This window comes from Schistocerca gregaria, chromosome 2 (genome assembly GCF_023897955.1).
Source record: "Schistocerca gregaria isolate iqSchGreg1 chromosome 2, iqSchGreg1.2, whole genome shotgun sequence".
In the NCBI taxonomy this organism is placed as follows: domain Eukaryota; kingdom Metazoa; phylum Arthropoda; class Insecta; order Orthoptera; family Acrididae; genus Schistocerca; species Schistocerca gregaria.
This window is the reverse complement of record NC_064921.1, coordinates 99675801-99685621: the sequence shown is the minus strand read 5'-3', so window position 1 is coordinate 99685621 and position 9821 is coordinate 99675801. Positions and strand designations below refer to the sequence as shown.

Genomic DNA, 9821 nt, shown 5'->3' with positions numbered 1-9821 from the left:
AAGATTATAACAGTATCACAGAAATGAATACACACAAGAACCATATCACTGTAATATATCGATACATCGGAGTACCTATACATTAATAAAACCAAATGTGAATATTGTCACAAAAATATGTCTGTTACTTCGCAGAAAAGTAGTACGATATTACTGGTATCGAGAACTGGGGTTGGAGTGCCGTAATGATCACGTAAATAAAGACCCATTACTGCCAAATAATTTTCTGTTTGTAAGAGGACTCACAATGTGGTGAACAGCGCTTTAAGTGTTTGAAATAACTTTATAACCAAAGAGACGACGGACAAGTGTAATTTTGTATTCCGAAATCCACCATTAGTGAATACTTTAACAATCTGAAACTAAAAAATGAGAAAGATAAGTTTTTGGAGCATCAGCGATATAAATTGGTTTTACACCCAGATATTTGAGACATAGTAGGACCTACCATTGTGTGCGGTTAGATTAAACTTTGAAGTTTGTCTGATAGAGTACTAGAAATAGCTTAAAATTTGAAGCTGTGTTTCAAACCAGTTACCGAGGTGAAAATAGCTCTTCGACATTACACATATTTCTGGCGTCCGTGTTTTACCAATCTGAAAAATGTAACGAGAATAAATTAGAATATCCAGGATAGGAAACAAGTGATTTTATTTGACAAGTATATGACAGAAAGCGGGAATCCCTTTAAAAATAATGACTCATCTTTCCTCTTGTAACGTCCTCGTCTTGGGCTATGGAGTATGAAAAAATGAGAGCGACTGCCGAATTAGCGGGCGCGCCGCCGAGTGTGTGAGACGCACAGATGTTCGTCATACCTCCTGTCATTCGCTTGGCGCGTGCAACCTTCGACACTCGCGGAAGACGCATCTTGTCCCCGGTGTCCAGCGGAGGGCTGGCGCGCGGCCGACCGGCGTATGGCCTGTGCGGGGTGTGGCAGTGTCGTGCTGGAGGGCGCCACTGCTAGCGATGCGAGCTTCCTTGCCTCGCCTCGCCTCTTCTCGCCTCACGCGAGATGTTTGTGTAATTTGCAGTACATTGGTACCATTCATATCCCCGTCCCGACTTTGCTCGACTGACGCTCGCTGCCACTCGGGTCGTGGTCCATATGACAGCGCAAGCACGAGAAACGTCTGTGGGACGAGACGACTAAAGAATAAATTTATGATTACAAATCAAATTTGGAACTGTACACTGCTACACAACAATAGGCTCTGACGTATTTCAGAGCTCACCTGCCGATTCGTACTGTTTTGTCGTTTTCAAAGACTTCCTGGCAAACTTCGTTAACACATTCTCCCTCAAACTGAGTTAATTACTACATTTTCGTACCATTACAGTAGTTTAAAATGATTAAGGAAGTGTCTTTGTCACAACAGAAAGGTAGTAAGAAACGACTGCTGGAAGGGTAGCGACATAAAAAGGAAAAAAATGAAGGGGAACCAACAGCACTCTTATTTTTCTTTTCTAATTAGGGGCCTCCCAACTCCCCTTATAGCCCGGCCTTTACGCTCCCCACAAAATGCCTTCTATTGGCGAGTTTCTCGTGCTATAAAGGTGCTGTTGGCTTCTTTATGTTGAACTGGTTGACGCTTTCCGAGTATTGCTTCCATCGGCGAGCTACTCTGGCGGGAACATGTGCGGTTGGCTTTCTGTACGGGAACGAGAAAGGAAATGTATCCTCCAAACGTTGAGAATGAACTGAAATGAGTCCTCCTTCCAGATGGTGTTCCAAATAAGAGAAACAAAATAGGCTTCTGGACGCCGTATCATCTTGCCGTAACAGTTATCCATAGTGACGACAACCTGCCAAAGCAACAGGGACTTGGCATCCGCCGAAAAAGTGGATCCACCGGAAATAAAATTAAGTCCCATTCGGAAATGTTGCCATCAATGGTCGACGGATGTTACGTTGAAAAGAAAACAAAATGTCGACACACAGTAATAGTAAGGAATCCAACTTGGATGCACATACCAAATGAAATAAAATCATCTCCTCGACAGTGTCCCAGCAGTCGTCGTCGTATAAAAATAACAAACAATTAACCATATGAAAAAATCATAGAAAAGAAAGGATAAATTAACTCTGACTGACAAAACACTATTCACATAACTGCAGAACATTATACGTTGTCGTTAATGGTCTTTCCATATAAACACAGCTTCACCAAACTATCATTCGAAGAAAGTAAGTTCGTTGGTAATCAAAGTTCCGTCAAATCACCTGAATCAGTAACATTAGCATCACTGCCAGATGAGAATATGGTAAATGCCAAAATTGGGTTGGCAGTCCTATGAAGTAAGTGACAATTTGGTAAATGCATGGTCCAAGGCAACAAACAAAAAGTTGGCGAAAGTCATGTGATAAGCCGCTCGAACTAGGGCCTGACGATGTTCTGCCCACAGGTAAGATAAAAAAATCCACAGTATCAGTCAATTTTAGGGAAAAAAATACAAAAAAATCGTGTGTCCCAGAATCCAAAGTGTGGCATTTTGTTTGGTGGCCAGATAAGCCGCGCACTGAGGCACGATGGCGTCCAAGGCTGTCACATGTTGCCTGTCCACCCTGTTGATTAAACGAACCATGTCACAAGCAAAATCCCAAACAACACGGAATTTTCCACTCACGAATCGACGTTCTATGGTATCCTCCTCAGGATACGAAACAAATACTCCCGAAGAAATCAAGTCGATAGAGTGATGTTTAGCATTGGTCGGAAATGTGCGGTTCACCACTTTATACCACGTAGTGTGAACATTGGCCGGAATAGCGGCGGTGGCGAGGTTCCTCCACACTATCTGCCAGTCATGCTGAGGCAGCCGATACTCCCTTTTATTCCTGGCTGGCGATCCTCGAAGAGCGCGAGTAATATCGCTGACACTGCACGCACAGACGTCACCAAGCACAAGATAACTGTTGTAAATATAAAAACGGCGCACGAAGTTCAACGTGTACGGAATGTGACCGACCGAGACTGGAGCAATCACTGATGGTGGGCGATATGTGTGGAAAAAGGCAGCCGTTGGACTGCACGGCCCCTTGTCAATCACCACGGCAGTCCGCTTCACGAAGAGCGCCGCGCACTTGGTGCGAAAATCAACTAAACCCAGCCCCCTCCCCCCCCCCCCCCCCCTCCGTTAGGCTCAAGGTAAAGGTTGTCAGGGAAGCCTTAAAAATGTCACCCTTCCACAGCAACCAATAGACCGCCTGTTGAATGGCCCATTTCAATTCTTTGGGCACCGGTAGGACTTGTGCCAGATACCACGCTTTGGCCAAAATCTACTTGTTGATATGAGCCACCTTTTGACGGAGCGCCAAAGTCCTGGTTGTATACAGTTTTGCAACAGCCCAAATCTTATACAGCATGGACCGCCAGTTAAGAGCTTCCATGCGCTGCGGCTTGTCATCCAGAATGACAGCAAGTACTGTTTGCCGTTGAGTAACATAGAACCAATCGCCGGGAACATTGTGCAGTCGAGGTGTAAGACGGCGGAAAACAATTTTCCGAGTATTAACTATAACCCCCGTTGCCCTCTCAAATCGTTGCAAAACACCATGCAGCCTGTCAACGTCCTCTGGCTGATCAAGGAACGCTCCTAGGTCGTCAGCATATGCTCTGCAGATCAGCTGATCGTCACCAATGCGAATTCCCCGGCATTCCCGGGCGATACAGCGGAGGAGCGGATCCAACGCCAAGGCGTGGAGAGACATGGACAAAGGGCAGCCCTGACGGACAGAACGGCTAAATGGGTATCACGCGACTGGGAAGACCGTTGATGACTACTCGTGACATGGCATTCCGCAAAATATTATGCACCATCTTTGTTATTTTAGTGCCAAATCCCAACCCGACCATCACTTGCTGCAGATAAGAGTGACTGATCCGGTCAAAGGCATTTTTAAAATCGATCAGCAATACGCCAGAACGGCATCGAAAATGTTCCGGTCTTTCACAGCACAAGTCTGATGTTCACATACGACCTTCGGCATAACGCCCTTCATTCTGTGCGTGACGCACTGCGCCATGATCTTATAGTCGGTGTTCAGTAATGTTATGGGACGAACATTGTCGATATGTGGCGTTGCGTTCGATTTAGGGAGTAGCGCAATGCGCCTGAGCCAGGTCGCTGGTCGATCATCAGCGATCGGCTGGTTATCTTTGGCGCGTCCCCGGGCACGTGCATGTTTGCGTTTTCGGCTGGGGCGGGCAGGACGGCGACAGGCAGTCGGTTTGGAGCGGCCGGTGAGGCTGGCGGAGTTGTGGCTCGGGCGTAAGCAAGTGTGTGGTGTCTGTTACGCTGGGGATGTTTGCTAATCATCAAACTCCTGCGGCGGTTACTGGTTGCCTGGAAGGCATTTCATATGTGCCAAGCCTCGCAGTGAGAGGGGACTCCGGAGTTGGTGTTGGCCTAGATGTTTGTACAAATTGAGGTGCCTGTGTGAGAAGCACGGCCTGGGCCTGTTGGTTGTTTCATCCTTGTGGCAGCCACCGCAAGCGGATGTTCCGCCGGAATGTCTACAGTTTGTGGTGAGCATAGTGTGAACAAGTTCCCGTAGGATGTGCTCCCAGCCTGACTCTTAGCCTGTGTTATTTGTGGGTGCCGACCCCTTGTCTGTTACTGCTTCCGGGTGTCCTGTAAGATTTCACAGTAAAACTGTGTTTTTGTGGCATTCTGTGTTTCTGGCTCAGCCTCCACCTTGAAAGGGGAAATATTTGTGCCTCTACTGAAAGAGGGGGGGGGGGGGTTTCGATAGTACATCTTTTGGAATTCCTTAATGCTGTAATTTAAACATATAAAAAAATTGATCTTTCAGAATAAGCACCTGTTTCTTTGGGATACGGTAGTTCAAATGTGTTGGATTGACCTTAATAAACTATATGCAATCGAAGTAAGGGACCCAGTCCTTCATTAGTGCTTAACAGTGGCGTGTGGTCCGGGTTTTTAGCCCCGTGCTTGGACCAGCGCCGTTTTGGATTTCATTCATGATTGCAATTAAAATGTCACTTAAAAGATGGAAAAAATTGAAATAAAATTCTGCTGGAATCCCGTCAAGTCCAGGGGACCTGCCCTTGGACTCCGTTTCACAGCTGCATCTAAATAGTCAGAAGTAAAAGGTTCATTTAGATGGGCTCTGTCCTGTCGTGTTGAGACATGTGGTATCCTCTGTAAAAAATCGCGCAGCGCTTCGGCGTCTACGTCCACTTGTTGAAAGAGCGTTGCAAAATGCGCATGCACTTCCCGCTCAATGTCCGCCCTATCGGAAGTTGACGTGCCATCCTGTTTGATCCAATTGCGTGTGGCCTACCTCTCGCGCCGTTGTCGCTCCCGGTTCAGGTGGTAAAGAGAGAGCGGTTTCCCTTCTACGTCACCTACTGACTGGCTCCGCGTGATTGTCCCAACACCCGTCCGTCGAAGACCATCGAGGAGCTTAGCTTTAAATTGATTAAAAACAGGAAGCAGATTAGGATATGTTGTGACCCGCTGAGCGAGATCCTTCAAACAGTTCTGGTAGAACGTGCCGTCGTCCGAAGCCAATGCGCCGCATCTCGAATGAAATCGATTAAAAACGCCTAATAGCCGGCCTTGCTACCTCCACCCACCACCCGATGGTACTGTCGTCATCGCTTTTGTCACGCAAGTGCTTTCGCCATAAGTCAGTAAACTGAGACGTAAGACTGGCATCATCCAAAAGACTTCAGTTAAGCTTCCAAATGTTTTTGCGCCGAGTAGGGCGCGCACGTGGTAGGAGGAGTTGACACATGTAATCGCAGTGGTCGGAAAAAATAACTGGCAACACTTCCGCCTTCCGGATTTGTGCGGCGAGCGGCGATGACACATAAATCCTGTCTAGTCTACTGTGGCCGGTGGCGTAAAAGTAGGTGAACTGTGTCTTGTCCGGATTGAGCACACTCCACGTATCCCGGAGGCGAAAGCTGTCAACCAATGTACGCAATTCCTGGCACCAGTTAGGAAATGGCTCCTGTTCTCTAGCATCAATTACTGCTTTAAAATCACCGCCAAGCACTAATTAAGTGTTACTACGATGCAGAAGGTGATAGATATCCTCACCATAAAACCGATTCCTCGCTGGTTTGTCACCGGCATCGGCGTACACATTTACAAAGACAACACCATTTATGGTACAGGCAATGGCGCGGCCATTTGGCAGTATTTAAGTGTTGCTAACATCAAAATCCGGGCGGATTAAAAATAGCAGTACCAGTCTGTTCGCCTGACATTATATTATCAATGACGGTAAAATCAGTAGAGTCAATAAAAAACAACAGAGCCGTACGAGTAACTTCCTGTAAAAATGGTACATGACACTGGGAATCACATAAAAAGGTGTGCAGAGCCGACAACTTGCGCTGGTTACTCAGTTTGTTAACGTTGACAGTTAAAATGTTCCATACACAATTAAAACACACAATAACAGAAAGTCCCTATCTGAAAAAAAGACAGCAGATATGGACGGAATGCAGCCGCCAAAGAAAAGATGGAAGTACACTACAAAGACGGGTTTATTTCCCGTCATCCGGATTAGGGGGTAACAGAAGCGCACACTAAGTCTCTTCACCGCCTTCCACATCCGCCGCCCACTCAGTGGGGGACGGGAGGAGGGTTGGCGCGGTCCCAGAATCTGTTGCACCAGAATCTATCGACAAAGGATGAACGACAAGCATCTCCACGTCCGAAGAAGAAACCGGCACACTCTTGGGGGCACAAGGACAAACACGACGCTGGTGTGTATCTTGAGCTTTTCGTTTTGTCCGGAATTGTGGTGTCGCCACACCCAAAACCGTGTCCATAGTCATACCGGGATCGCCACCAGTGGTCTGTTGGCTTAAACACAGTTGTTAAATGTCGAACAGCGACATCACGCTACTGACCTGCAACGTTAAGATCGTCAGGCAGTTGATGGCGACAAGAGGCGCGCCGTTGTTGTTGTTGGTGGTGCGTTTGCTGACACCCGGAGCCGGAAGCCTGAGACGGCCGCCGCTCGGGTTGTAGGTCACGACGGGCGGCGCGGTGTTGTGCATCTTGCCGCCCGGCCCGCGGCTGCCGAGAAGCGACGTGGGAACGCTCAACCGGAGACGGACTGCGATCCGTTCGCGAAAAACCCCTGTCAGAAGAAGGGGACCTACCCACACTGCGCGCACGTTGCCTACTAGAACTCCGACACCGATGTTCATCCCGTCACGGTCTCGGAGCCGCAAAAAAGTCCTGCGATTCCACGGCAGCAGTGGGAATAGGAGCACTGGCAGCCACGGTAACGGGTTCAGTCAACGTACTAGAGGGCTTTGGTACCGACACAGACCGCGAAACAGGTTCCGATACAAAATCATTCGCCGACTTTTGCGCGGGTTCGTACACAGTCTCAGGTGAAACATTTATTAAAAGCAAATTTTCGACAGCCGGTACACTAGCCGTAATCTGTTCGGAGACGGCCGACACAGAAGTAAAGTCACTATCGGGTGTGGACACATCCATGGCTACCGCGGTGGCAAGAAGGTTAGCATCGGCCACGCGGGCACGGAAGGGGGGGGGGGGGAAGGGGGGGGGGAATTGAACCCAATACTGTAGCACTGACAGAATCAAAGCTGGCCCCGCGAAAAAACTGAGCAGGCCGTTGTTTACGTTTCGGATAGTCTTGGCGGTAATGGCCAACGCCACTGCAAAAAGAACAAGCCTGTGGATGTCCACTGTGTGTCACAAGCACGCGGTGTCGGTTGGCCAAAATAAAGGACGCGGTTGGCCAAAATAAAGGACGGAATATGTTGTCTGACAACAATTTTCAAACACCGCACACCGTTTTCGACTTGAAAGGGGTACGCGGAGGACCACTTTTCCTTAACCTCAGACAACACGGTGCCGTACGGCCGCAAATGACGAGAAATAGTGTCATTCCTAATTTCAAACGGCAGATTAACTATTCGAATTTGCCTAACGCCAAAGTCGGCGTGCGACACAGTCACATTACTAATTTTACCGTCAAGATGCCGAAATTTACGAGCACCATCATTCACAGACACAACAGCATCACACATATCAGAGATTTCAATTTTAAGAACAAGGAAATTGTATGCCGAGAACGTCATCGGACGTTAACACCAAGTCCTCAAGTATCCAACGATGAATTTCAAAGTCCGAAGGTTTGTCAACCGAACAATCAAATTCACTTTGTGCTTTGTACTGTCTTTCCTCACTATCATCGTAAAGCATTTCCATTACTTACAGTCAGGTAGAAATATAAGCCACGAGGCAGAGGAAGCAGCCGAAGCGCCGCCGACCAAGTCGCACGAGGAAACACGGCACGCTAGGCACTGAGGTGTTCCCAGACGGTCACCCATCCAAGTACTAACCGGGCCCGATGTTGCTTAACTTCGGTGATCGGACGAGAACCGGTGTATTCAACATGGTATGGCCGTTGGCGTTCATATACTGTAGGCTCTCATTCGGCTCTTCTCCCAACACACAAAATCATAGTTTTCGCTCGAAATCGGCCGCATTTGACGCAAAGCACTTGCTTCCGCTACAGCAGAGCGCGCGCCCGACGTCCGTTAACACCGAATGCTGAGAAGAAGCTGGAGTTGCCACTTAAAATATTCTACTGACAATTCTTACTCATCTGAAACATAAAAAAATCGATAAATTAATATCTCCTACAAATGGAATTTCACGTGGTTTTACGTGAGCACTATCTGATACATAGTGGGACTCTTTTACTCGATCATGCAATGTGGTAGGACCTAGTTTAAAAGTAGTAGCTGTCCATTTCGTCAAACATTCCGAGTAAGTGTCTTCTTCGGGCTTTTGAAAATAATGGTCTGGGAAAATAATTTCGAGCCTTGCTGAGACATAAGAATGAATAATTTAAATTTTTGCAAAAACAATACAAATGTCATCCTTTATTTCATATCTGTACTTCACTTAATAGGAGCTGTCCATTTCGTCAAACATTCCGAGTAAGTGTCTTCTTCGGGCTTTTGAAAATAATGGCCTGGGAAAATAATTTCGAGCCTTGCTGAGACATAAGAATGAATAATTTAAATTTTTGCAAAAACAATACAAATGTCATCCTTTATTTCATATCTGTACTTCACTTAATAGGAATTACCTTCAAGCCCAAATAATTCTCTCCTTGTACTCCCTGCCGTCGTTGGATAAGCAGCTGCCAGCAGCAAGTCGTATACCCCTAGCTTACTTATTTGTTACATAATTTAATTCTTAATTTCTTTGCGAGTTTTTGGGTACTTGTATTGTTTAATTCATAAACTTCGGGCGTATTATAGTATTTGAGAGTTGTAGCATCGGGCTTTAGTGTTTACTTCGTAGATTCTTACTTAAATTGCGTGTGACTTTCGTATAGGAGGTGTAATTTCGAGTTTTAGTTACTGTAATCGTAAATTCAGGCAGATTGTAGCGCAGTCGTTAGGCATTTGTACAGGTTAGTTCATACATTCTTTGCGTGTTTCCCTTGCGTTATCTAGGCACGGACTCGTGTTTCAGTAACTGTTGTTCAATATCGATTAGAATGCACAGGGACTGTGATTGCTGTGTTCGGATGAGGGCTGAGTTGGCATCTCTTCGCTCACAGCTGCAAGCGGCGCTGACTTCAGTCGCGCAGCTTGAGGCTGTTGCCAATGGGCACCACTGTAGGGAGCCGGATTGGGGTATCACGGGGATGTCAACCTCGTCCCGTCTGTCCCCAGATCGGTCTGTCGCTGTGGTTACCCCGATTGCTGCCCGCAGTGGGGCTGAGCCCTCGCCTGTGGTTGATTGGGAGGTCGTTCCAAGGCGTGGAAGGCAGCGAAAGG

The 9821-nt window shown here is 47.2% G+C and overlaps 1 pseudogene; it reads right to left on the bottom strand.

The window, feature by feature from the left end:
• Positions 1-8318: 8318 nt before the first annotated feature.
• Positions 8319-8436, bottom strand: LOC126337102 (5S ribosomal RNA; annotated as a pseudogene).
• Positions 8437-9821: the final 1385 nt, after the last annotated feature.